Raw genomic sequence first — 12,123 nt, forward strand, 5'->3', positions numbered from 1 at the left:
CTGCACTTTGAGTTCTTCCCTCTTGAAGTCTGCAGAGAAAAAGGTTGAGCCTGAGAGAGAGAGAGAGAGAGAGAGAGAGAGAGAGAGAGAGAGAGAGAGAGAGAGAGAGAGAGAGAGAGGTGCAATACCTGGGAGCTCCACTTGGAGAACGCTATTTCCTTCACCTGTAACCCATTGTGACTTGGCATGGTAATCGAAGATCCTAGTGGTGGTACCAGTGTTTGAGCCCATAGCAACCCTCCGATTTCTTTCTTTTCTCTTTCGAAGATCGTAAGTAGTGGTCCTGCGCTTTTGCAATGTATGGTCCATGCATTTCTGGGGGCGTTTTATAGGTAGTTGTCAAGTAGATTTCTTGTAGGGTTGGACGTTGCTTGATTGAATAAGGGTTTTACGGTCGTGGAAGTTTGGGGGTAAATCATTCTTGGTCTTTGATAGAGTTCTACTCTTTGGTAGGTAACCCAAAGTTCCTGGCTTTGTATATAATCTTTCTGCTAGATTGCTTCGTGGGTCGTCTTTCATACCCTTTCTACCATCCTTCCCTTAATTAGAAAACTTGTAACAAAAATGCTGATGAGTTTTGCTAGTTATATTATACAAAAATATATTCAGTAGGTGGCATATATGCTTTTACTCTTTGTAATTTACAAAATATGATTGTTAATTGTTGAAGGAGTGTGGAGTGGTCGATCCAACTTAGTGGTAAGTTGCTTGTCTTTAAGGTGGGGGGTTCGAGGGGATTTTTTTTAAGGCACTCCTGTAATTTTATCTTAGACTCCTTGTTATATGCGATAATATAGGTAGACTCATTCTAAAACACATAAGACACTTTCTATTTAAACAAGACAATCCAGCTCTTGTATGATATCTCAATCAATAAAGAAGGTGAACTTAGGCAATTTTTGCCGAATCAGGTAAAGTCTTTGTTCTTCGTGACATTTTTCTCCTTTTGCTTTTTCTCGTGTTTGTTTTTTTGATCCATCTATAGCTAGAAGATTTCTCAACGTTAATTATAAGGCATGTTAAAAATATATAAGATGTTAAAGTGTTCAAGCTTGACTCATTCTCGTAGTTCTACCGGGTGAGGTCGAGCCTATAATGAGCTTTGAGCTAAACGAGACAGACTTGAGCTGGCGTGTTAACAATAAAAAATAAAATTAAGAACAAGAAGTTATAGAATTGCAAAATAATATACTGTTTCAATCAGATTTTATCTCTAACCTATTGCTTGAAAACCAAACACTTCAATCATTTGTTTTACACTATATTGTATGATAAAATATATTTAAAATATATTCATTACTACTTAGCAAACTTATATCAGCCAAGCCATACCGGACACCTATTGTTCATGATTTACCTGCTGAGCCTATTTTACAAGTTCAAACGAGCTCTTTACTAGCCGAAGACAAGCTATGAACAACCCATGTTTCCTAGCCCCAATGTTGTCAATATGATATCGTGACATGAATTGTTTTTCAAACAATTTATGTGAATCAAGCGATACCAATTCATAGCTGAATATTTTGAATCACCCAACTTTTAACCATAGAAAGACACGTTTTTCTCTTTTTGGATCTAGAACTAAAATCAGATTGGAGCGTTAAGGTTGGATTCAGACTTTATGCCCAATATTCAGATTTAGATCTACTATGATCGGACCCGTTTGCACCCAAGATGTTTGGGTAAGTTGGTGACTATGTCACAAGGATACGCCGTCTTACTCTCCGGGCCGCGTCACCTTTCATACTCCTTTTAATGGAAAATTAGACAAAAGTAACGCGTCTGGTCTCTTTTACTTCGTGTCCTTGTGACGTGAGTCGGTGAGCCCCACATTTCCCCCTCTTCAACATAAACATTCTCGCGGGAATTCAGTTTTCAATCCACGCCTCTCTCTCTCTCTCTCAGTTTTCAATCCACGCCTCTCTCTCTCTCTCCATGGATTCCGCCGAAACCCTGGAATCGATGGCCTCTGAGAGCAGATCCTCTCGATTGTTTGGTTTCTCCATAACAGAGGCGCAGATCTTCATCGAAGGGATGTCGGTGAGTCCGTCTTTGCCGCCCGATCCTCCGATCTATTTCCGTGATGATTATGTCTTCTACGAGTTCCTGTCGATTGTTGGGGTGCAAAATTACAAACCCTGATTTTCCGAATTAGGTTTTTCTCTTTTTGATTAATCCAAAATTGGTTGGCAATTGGATCAGTTAGCTCGTTTTCGATGGGGGAAATGGTGATCACTGGGTTCGATCTTTCTCTAGGATCAGAAAGAGTTTCTTTTTTAAGGTGGGGTGCGTTTTCTTCGGCCTTGGAGATCGAGAATTCCGTTTGGCTTTGGCGGAAAAAAGGAGGATCGGTATCGTCGTTTTATCAGGTCTTGGCATTATGGTTTTCTATCTCTTGATGCGTCGTTTCTGAGAATTTTCTGATACAGGCGTGGATTTGAAATCCTAAATTTGAATGGGGTCTTAAGAATCTACAGCGACCGACTAGGTGTTTGGAGGGAAAAGGGTGGTAATCAGGTGAAATATTTGCTCCTGGTTTGGAAAAGAAAACCCTAGCTGGTGTTTGGGTGCGCCCGTTTGCAGCATCTGGCATTACAACTCCTTATGCCAGTGTTTGGATGACGGAGAAGTTGCAACTCCTACCCAGAGAACATCAACCTCTGCAAATTTCACCTAGGAACTTTTTGCGATATTTCACCTAGGAACTTCTGAAATTTTTTGAATCTGGAAACCTAAATCTATTTCCTCGGTCTCCCAACTCTCTGTATGCCAACACTGCAATTTCCTTCTGCGGACCATATTTTGAATGATGGAAACACACACGTGCGAGAACTTGTGGAGCATACTTTTTTGTTTCCCATTCCTTTTATTGATTTAAGCATGTTCTAATCATCAGGCTGAAATACTCTGATGGTTCCATTTATGCTTCTCAGGGCCCGGGCAGTTCTCATGGTTTCTGTTATTTGCTCTTTATTCATGCTAACTGGTTGTATGGTTGTCGATAAGAATTTGCAACCAAAGGTTTGCAATTCTCAGCCTAAATGAACCAATGAGGTGATGACTAACATCTCCTGGTATTGATGTTTGATTGGTATAATTGGTGATTGATACTGCCACAATATTTTCCTTGTAACAAATTAACAATTTGTTGTATAAATAGCAGTAACTTAAGCTACGATAGCGTATTAGTGTTTCTTGCACGTCATGGATTTGCCACAGAAGGGCATGAGAAACATGCCACCTTTGACATTTTCTTTTGTTACTTGTTTCTATTTGATTGGTTATCATTGCAATTCCTACACAGTATAATGCTCTTGAAATCTTGCCATGTGCTCTTTTAGTATCATGAGGGAATTGATTCTATAGAGCTGCTGTATGTTGTTTTCCAGTGAACTGTTCTGGCCAGACTGGCTTTTAATACACTACAAGGTTCAGATTCATCTCTAGCTGATGTAGGTGCTCACCAAAATCCTAGTCTGTGGTATCAATCTGCTAGTGCAAAGGGAAAGATCCTTAACTCTGTAGGTCATTATGGTGATATATGTCCCTACCTCCATAAATTGCGGACTGGAAGCTTGAATGTCCATGTAGAAACCAGAGACAGGAGAGGCCTAGGTTTGAAGTTCATATGCCAGGGGAAGAAAAATAAAGGAAAAGCCACATTATGACTATGCTACTGGAAATATATATTCGAGTGTGTATCCTTGATGTTTATCTGGTATTACTTATTTTGATATAAACTGAATGAATACGAGCTGAACTGGTTTAGTTAATCTTTCATACATGTGCAGATTGGCTTTTCTGCTTATGTTTATGTCAAATGGACATCATGAAATTCACAGTGATGATCTTAACTTTTACTGTTATTTTGAAGGACTCTTACAGACGTTCTCTTTCTAGGATGCTGATCCAGTTCATGATGTGTTGTCATCTCATCGATCATGGATATATAAAGCAACTTTAGCTGATCCTTATGAAGAATTTATGGTCGAATTGTTTAGATAACCCATCTTGTGAATTTCGTGATGTTGCTGCTTACAATATTAGGCCTATTGTGCCACCTCTTTGTTTAATCTTGTTGAAGGATAAGGTTAACAAGAATGAAGCTCGAGTATGTTTGTTTAGTGGCAGATTAATTTATTTAGCAAATATGTTATTAGTGATATGGACTTGCAGGTTTGAGATGGGGTTGCTGTACCTTCTTTTCTGAAAGATGTTTGCGAGATTAGGTTATATTTATTTGGCTGTGGGATCCTTGGTATTGACAATCATGGTGATGAACCTCCTCTGCATTTTCAGCTGGCGAATGTGGAGCCATCCTTCCCTTGTGGTATTGTTCTTCACATGAGATATTTTACTTCACTGTCATTCAGCAAGCAGAGTATTGAAGGTCTTGGGAAAACCCAGGTCTCATGTTGCCCATCCTATTAAAGCTTTTTTGGCAAATGTTAAGCACTTCATCTATATTTATCTTACATGTTTACACATGAATTCTAATGGTAGAAATTCTTTTTCAGTATGCTGATGATTGTGAAATGTACAAACCAATTATTGCTAATTTAAGGTATTCATATCACCGGCCTTCTGAAAATTTATTTTCTTTTAGCTAATGTCTCCTTCATGTTGATTGGAAGGTTAATCTTGTCGCTTTGGAAGCTGTAGTATACCTTTTTGAGCTTGATCATGACATGCAGACTGCACATAGCTTTTCACTGGCACATGCTATTGCTCTGTTCTTTTTCTACCGTTCTTTTTCTACCATATGTAAACTAGTAGCTGTGGTTTCTGTGGGCCTTTTGGATATTTTATCTAGTGAAAACATCTCTTTTATAACTGGATGCTGAAAAAACTTTCAAGGCATCATGAATTTTCTACGTTTTGTGCTGCCATAGGTCAATTCTCTTGGTACTTTTTCTAAGTGCATTATGTAATGCTTACTTTTGATTGTTATTGGCCCAATCATGTTCTTATTGTTAAGGATAACGATAATGTTAAGGCCCAATATACCGGTCAAACCGAGAGATCCTAATCTCTCGGTTCCGTGTACTCCCCTTGGCTCTATGGACTCCTAACGTAGCAGCATCAGGTCTCTTCAAGGATAAGCCAAATGTAACAGCACCAGTATTGAGGACTCTTCAAGGATAAGTCAAATGAGTTGTAATCACGCTAGGTAACCTAGTGACTAGTGTTTTGTAACAACGACCTTCTGTTCTATCGTGTAAACCGTGAGGACTATAAATAAATGCTTTTGCGTCTCAGCTGAATACACACTGAGACTGTGTTTCCTTCATAGCCACAATTATCTTTATTATTGTTATCATGTTATTTTCATGGTATCAAAGTCATCCTCTCCAACGAGCTGTCCAATGGTGTCCACTGCATCTAATCCGAATGGGTCAATGACACCTACTGTAGCAGCAACTCAATGGAACACTGTGGCCAGTCTTGTCTCTATCAAATTGAATCAAGAAAACTACCTTCTCTGGCGCTCGTAGCTGGAATCTGTCATGGTGAGTCAAGATTTGCTAAGTTTTGTTGATGGGTCATCTTCTAAATCCGTCGAGTCTATATCTGATAAAGACGACAAACAGGTAGTCAACCTTGACTACCATGTATGGCGTAAAGCCCACCAACTCGCCTTGAGCTGGATTAAGGCAATGGTCTCTGAAGCTGTTCTCCGGCAAATAATAAGAACCAAGTCTGCCCGTGAAGCCTGGGTAATGTTAGAAAAAGCCTGACTCACAATCCCCTTTGTGCACTATGATGTTGAAGAAAGAATTAACCTTCATCGAGAAGGAAGAAGGAATCGTTGGACATATTGGCCTATCTTGATAAAATCAGATTTTTATCTGATTCATTGGCAGCCTCAAACCATCCTGTTAATGATTTGGATCTTATCCAAATAACTCTAAATGGCCTACCCATTGAATATGAAAGTTTTGTAACGTCAGTCAGTTACGACAGGATCCACTATTCACAAGTTTGCAGATTTATATGATTTATTAATCAATCAAGAAAAGAGAGTGCTCATGTTACACTCTAAATTATCTGAAGTTTAAGAATCCAGTCAAATTGCATTCTCTACCACTCGAGGAAGAGGCCGGGGATGCGTCTCCTACAAAGGGCGGTGGAATCAAGGTAAGGGGAATGGTCGTGGTTCTCCCTTGAATAACAACCAAGGCTCCTCTAATCCATGAGCACTTGTAACTTGTCAGTACTGTGGCAGGCGTGGGCACGTTGCAAAGGACTGTTGGGACATTCCAAAGGCTTTTTCGGCCATGTCTATGCAACAAGGAGGAGATGAATATTGGTATCCTGACACAGGGGCCACCAATCATGAGCAAAATCTTACAAATAAATCTCCATATCTTGGGAGTGACTCCATTATGATAGGAAATGGTAAGACTCTCCCTATTTCTCACACAAGTGACATGGTTCTCTCATCTCAAGGATCTCAGTTCTCGTTAAAAAATGTCCTTCATGTTCCAGCCATAAAAAAGAACTTATTGTCTGTTGGTCAATTTTCTCGGGAAAATGACTGCGTTTTTATGTTCTCACCATCTCACTTTGTTGTTAAGGATCATCAAACATGCAAGATTTGACTTCAGGGTCAGAAAACCAACGCGGGACTATATCCCATCAAGGCAAGCATTGACTCGTTACATTTAGCGACTTATACAACAAGTTGTCAATCCTTTGACCTATGGCATCGGCGGCTCGAGCATGCCAACAAAACCATTGTTTCGTTCCTTGGATCTAACAATAGTATCTCTTTAAATAAAGAAAGACAAATAAAAACTTGTGTCAACTGTCTCACTAGCAAGGCTCATAAACTACCTTTTGGCCACTCTCAGTCTTATAGTTCGCGAGCTTTAGAACTTTTGCATGCTGATGTCTGGGGTCCTGCACCTGTGGAATCCAGAGAAGGCTTTAGATATTACTTTTTATTAGTTGATGATTATTCACGTTTTTGTTGGCTATTTTCCATGAAAATAAATCTCAAGTATTTGATTGTTTCAAAAATTTTAAGTCCATTGTTGAAATGCAAGCTGACTTCATTATCAAATCCTTTCAGTCTGATAATGGTGGTGAATTTACTAGTTCAGAGTTCAAGAGTTATCTTCAACAACATGGTATATTTCATCGTCTCTCGTGCCCACATACACCCGAGCAGAACGGTCTTGTTGAATGCAAGCACCTTCATGTTATTGAAACTGTTAAAATATTATGTCTCTTTTAACTGTAAACTGAAATACCCCTGATGGGTATTTCAGTCTTTTTACTCAATAGGTGTCAGCCACCCTAATGGGCACATTTTTACTTTTTCTTTTTTTATTTACTTTTTCCTTTTACACCTTTTTCTTTTTACACTTTTTTTTCTTTTTGACTGTTGTGAAAGGGACAACTCCATATAGCTGTTGGAGCTGCCCCAACAGTCACAAATGTGATCGTTGGGTGCAGCTCCACCAGTCATATTGAGCTGCACCCTGTGGCTTCTTTTTGCATTATAAATAGGCCTTAGTGGCCCTTGTAAAGATAACTTTTTTTGTGAGAGCATATGCAATAACAATGCTTTTGTAAAGCCCTTCTTGGGAACTTATGAATTGAAGTTCATTTTGTTTCATGCTTTTGTGCATGTGTATCCGTGCACTTGTGAGTGTTCTCCTTTGTGCCTTTGTGCACTCTTTGTATTTCTTGTATTGTGGTGTTACGCACAATCTCTTTTTGTAGAGATTTTCACATGGTATCAGAGCAAGGTTGTTTGGAGAAAGAAATTGGTGTGATTCTTCTCAATATCAATTGCCTCGAAAAACGTGCCTTCAACTTTTTGGTGATTGGAGTGGAAACTCTTCTTCATTCAATATTTTAGAAGATTACTACAACAAGAAAGATTTAAAATCTTATTGTGGTACATATTCTTTTCTTTCTTCTTTCCTCTCTAATGGGTGAGAAAGACTCCCATTTTTCTCTTGGTTTCAAGCTAAATGGCTCAAATTATCACGTGTGGGCCGAAAATATGGAAGCTCACATCAAAGGGAAAGGGCTTTGGGGTTACATTCAAGGCTCGATTCCGGAACCAGAGCCTAAAATTACTTTGGTTAAAGAAGGGGAAATCAAAATCCTTGAGGGAGATGAAAGAACTAATGCTCTTGAGGAATATAGTAGGAAACATGAGGAATGAGAAATGAAGAATTTCAAGATCTTGTCTTGGATTTTCTCTTCCGTTGAGACAATGATTAATGCCAACATTATAAAGTTTAAAAAGGCTTCTCAAGCATGGGAGTATCTTGAGAAGATGTATACTTCTAGGGACTTGTCCCATAAGTATTATCTTCAAAAGAGAGCGTTAACTCTTGTTCAAGGTGATATGTCTATAAGAGAGTATCTTGCGGAACTCTCTTCAATTTGGGATGGGCTTGCAATGCTTGAACCCAAGTGGAGTGGAGAAGCCATAGAGCTTCGTCATAAGCAATTAGAAGAAGACCGATTCTTCAATTTTTTGAATGGGCTAAGACCCGAGTTTGAACAAATAAGATCTTCTCTCCTATCCTCTTTTACCTCTCCCTCTCTTGAAGATGTCTTAACTAAATTAAGTGGAGAGGAAACCCGTATGTGCATTAGCAAGCAAAATCCTAGTGTGCTTGCAATGTCCACAAATCAAGAAGAATGTGATGGTGTTAATGCCGTTTCTAGACTCGGTAACAATTTAAGAACATATAGACCCCCTCATTTTAAGAATCAAAATCAAGGTAATCAAGGAGGAATAAGAGATTATAGCAAAATCTCGTGTCACTTTTGCAAAGAACCGGGTCATATCAAACCGGTTTGCCCAAAATGGAAGAAACTTCTAGCAATGGCAACTACATCTCAACCATCAAAAGATGAATATTCAAAAGAAGCTCTATCTCTCAATCAAATTGTGGAGGCTCTTCAATCTCTTCTAAAGGGAGCTATTTCCGGTGCCGCCGTATCCACCTCTTCTCCTCCAGGTAAAACTTTTTGGCTCTTAGATTCGGGTGCATCCTTTCATATGACCCCAAACATTTCATCTTTTTCCGAGTATTCTAAAAATGTGTCACCTTCTTTTGTTTCGACCGCGGATGGTACTTCTCTCGAAATTAAGGGAATTGGAAATTTTAAAACCCAAAACTTCTTTATTCCAAAAATTAGACTTATACCAAAATTAAATTTAAACTTGCTTTCCGTTTCTCAACTCACGAACCTTGGGTGTAACATTCAATTCTCATCTAATAAATGTTTAATACAGGATCACCGGTCCGGGAGATTGATTGGGGAAGGCTCTAGGAGAGGAGACTTGTACTATGTGGACTTTCTTCAAATTCCTAAAAACACCTTTTGTAATGTGGCCCAACATAAAGACATAAATGTTTGGCACAAGAGACTTGGTCATCCCAACATTACCAAGTTATCCTATCTACATTTTGTTAAAGATCTTTGTAAAAATACTTTCTCTTGTAATGATTGTATTATTGGAAAAATGAGAATTATACCTTTTGAACCAAGAACTATGTTTAGTACTAAACCTTTTGAAACTATTCACGCAGATGTTTGGGGACCGGCACCTGTCATATCCAAAGGTGGTTTTGCTTACTATGTGATTTTTGTGGATGATTTCTCACGATATTGTTAGATATATTTTCTCAAACATAAGCATGAAGTTTTTTCATGTTTTAAAACATATCATATGATGATCATAAATCAATTTAATAGTAATTTAAAGATATTTAGGACCGATTTCGGAGGTGAATATCTCTCTAATGAGTTTAATAAATATCTTGAGGATTGTGGCATTGTCCATCAAAGATCGTGTCCTAAGACCCCACAACAAAATGGTTTGGCCGAAAGAAAACATAGGCATATCATTGAAACCACTAGAACCCTTCTCATTTCCCAAAATATTCCTAAAAATTTTTGGGCCGAAGCGGCTCTTGCTTCCGTCTATCTTATCAACCGACTTTCATCCAAAAATTTAGATAAAATTTCTCCCTTTGAGATTCTATATGAAAAAGAACCCAATTATAATAGGTTGAGAGTTTTTGGTTGTAAGTGCTTTGTTCTTACCGATAAAAATGATAAACTCTCGCCAAAAGCCATTCCTTGTGCTTTCCTTGGTTATTCGGAAACTCAAAAAGGTTTTCGATGTTATGACTCTAAGAATGATAAATTATATGTTTTAAGGAATGTAACTTTTTTGGAAAATGATAGTGGTTTTGAAAAAAATGAATCTCATTTAGAAAATACCGATTACTCCTTTCTTTTTGACCTTTTATCTAAGGATGATGATATCTCTAGTGATGATGAATCAACATATAATAGTGAAAATGAAATGGTTGTGATCAACAATAACTCTAACCCTTCTACCCCTCAAGAAGAAAATGTATCTAGAGAACCCATCACTAATTCTCATAGAGATAGAAGCACCTTTAGGAGTGCTATTGAACTATATAGTCAACCTAGTGAGACTATTTCCACTCATGATTCTCATCCTAGGAGAACCGAAAGAACTAGAAGGACTCCCTCTAGATTCATATCTTTTGATTCTTTCTCTCCTAAATATCGAGCTTGTTTGAGTGTCATTCACTCTTATTTTGAACCAAAATTTTTTGGAGAAGCCAAACAATGTACTGAATGGAGAGAAGCCATGAAGAGTGAGCTCAAAGCTCTTAAGAAAGCTAACACTTGGGAATTTCAATCTCTTCCCAATGACAAGAAAACTATAGGATGTCGATGGGTGTTCAAGGTCAAGACTAAGAGTGATGGTTCTCTTGAAAGGTATAAGGCTCGTCTTGTAGCTAAAGGGTACAATCAAGAATATGAGATTGACTATGAAGAGACATTTGCTACAGTAGCTCGTATGATTACTGTCAGATGTCTTATCACCATTGCTTCAATTCGAAAATGAAATACTTACCAAATGGATGTCAAAAATGCTTTTTTAAATGGAGATCTTAATGAAGAAGTTTACATGGATGTTCCACCTGGTATGAAAATCCCTAAAAATAAAGTTCTTCGTCTTCGTAAAGCTCTTTATGGACTGAAACAAGCACCCAAGGCTTGACACGATAGGTTTAACAATGTAATGACTGAAAATGGTTTCACTTCATGCTATACTGACACTGCATTGTTTGTTAAGAAATCTGATGCAGGAATTGTTATATTATTGTTATATGTTGATGATATGTTAATAACATGTGATGATATCAAAGGAATCAAGAGCATTAAATCTATTTTAACTTTAAGATTTGAAATGTCAGACTTAGGATTTCTGGCATATTTTTTGGGAATTGAGGTTGCCTATTCTCAGAGAGGCTATTTTTTGTCTCAAACTAAACTTGCTTGTGAGATTCTTGATAGATCAGGAATCACAAATGACAAGGTCTGCAAAACTCCTGAAATAGTAGGTTCAAAAATGAAGATTGATGATGGGATTCTCCTAAAAGATCCCACACCTTACCGGCAACTGGTTGGATCCCTAACGTACCTCAGCATTATCAGGCCTGATATTTCTCATGCAGTACATGTTGCTAGTCAATTTCAACATGCACCTACTACAGTCCATATGAGTGCCATCCTTCGTAATACATAAAGGGTATAGTAAACAAGAGTATTTTTATTTTCTACGTCTGAATTACGTTTAATTGCTTATACTGACTCTGATTGGGGAGGTGACACAAATAACCGTCACTCCACCACTGGTTTCTGTATTTTTTTAGGTGAATCATTAATCTCTTAGAGATGCAAGAAGCAACAAAAAGTATCGCTTTCATCCACCGAAGCTGAGTATAGAGCCATGACATCTACTACCATGGAGATTGTTTGAATTCACAACTTGTTGGAAGATATGAATATTCAAGTTCAAGGGCCCACAAAATTATGTTGTGATAATAAAAGTGCAATCTACATTGCCAAAAATTACACATTTCATGAGCGCACTAAGCATATCGAGATGGACTGCCACTATGTTCGTGAAGAATATTTAAGAAAAACCATTGACCTTCCTTATGTTACATCAGAATATCAACTGGCAGACTTCTTCACCAAGGCGCTGTGTTCTCCAAGATTTAACTTCCTTCTTGGCAAACTTTCGGTCGTGACACCCTA

At 38.1% G+C, this 12,123-nt stretch overlaps 1 long non-coding RNA gene across 2 annotated transcripts; it reads left to right on the forward strand.

Moving 5' to 3' along the window:
* Positions 1-1,919: 1,919 nt before the first annotated feature.
* LOC149829369 (uncharacterized) lies at positions 1,920-4,576 on the forward strand. Of its 2 annotated transcripts, XR_016434231.1 has the most exons (3): positions 1,920-2,040; positions 3,390-3,718; positions 4,177-4,576. It is a non-coding gene; the product is annotated as an uncharacterized LOC149829369 (long non-coding RNA). The 2 variants fall into 2 exon arrangements; XR_016434230.1 differs by lacking the exon at positions 1,920-2,040 and having other exon boundaries at positions 3,299-3,718.
* Positions 4,577-12,123: the final 7,547 nt, after the last annotated feature.

The sequence above is a fragment of the Nuphar pumila genome, chromosome 9 (genome assembly GCF_984573655.1).
Source record: "Nuphar pumila chromosome 9, dmNupPumi1.hap1.1, whole genome shotgun sequence".
In the NCBI taxonomy this organism is placed as follows: domain Eukaryota; kingdom Viridiplantae; phylum Streptophyta; class Magnoliopsida; order Nymphaeales; family Nymphaeaceae; genus Nuphar; species Nuphar pumila.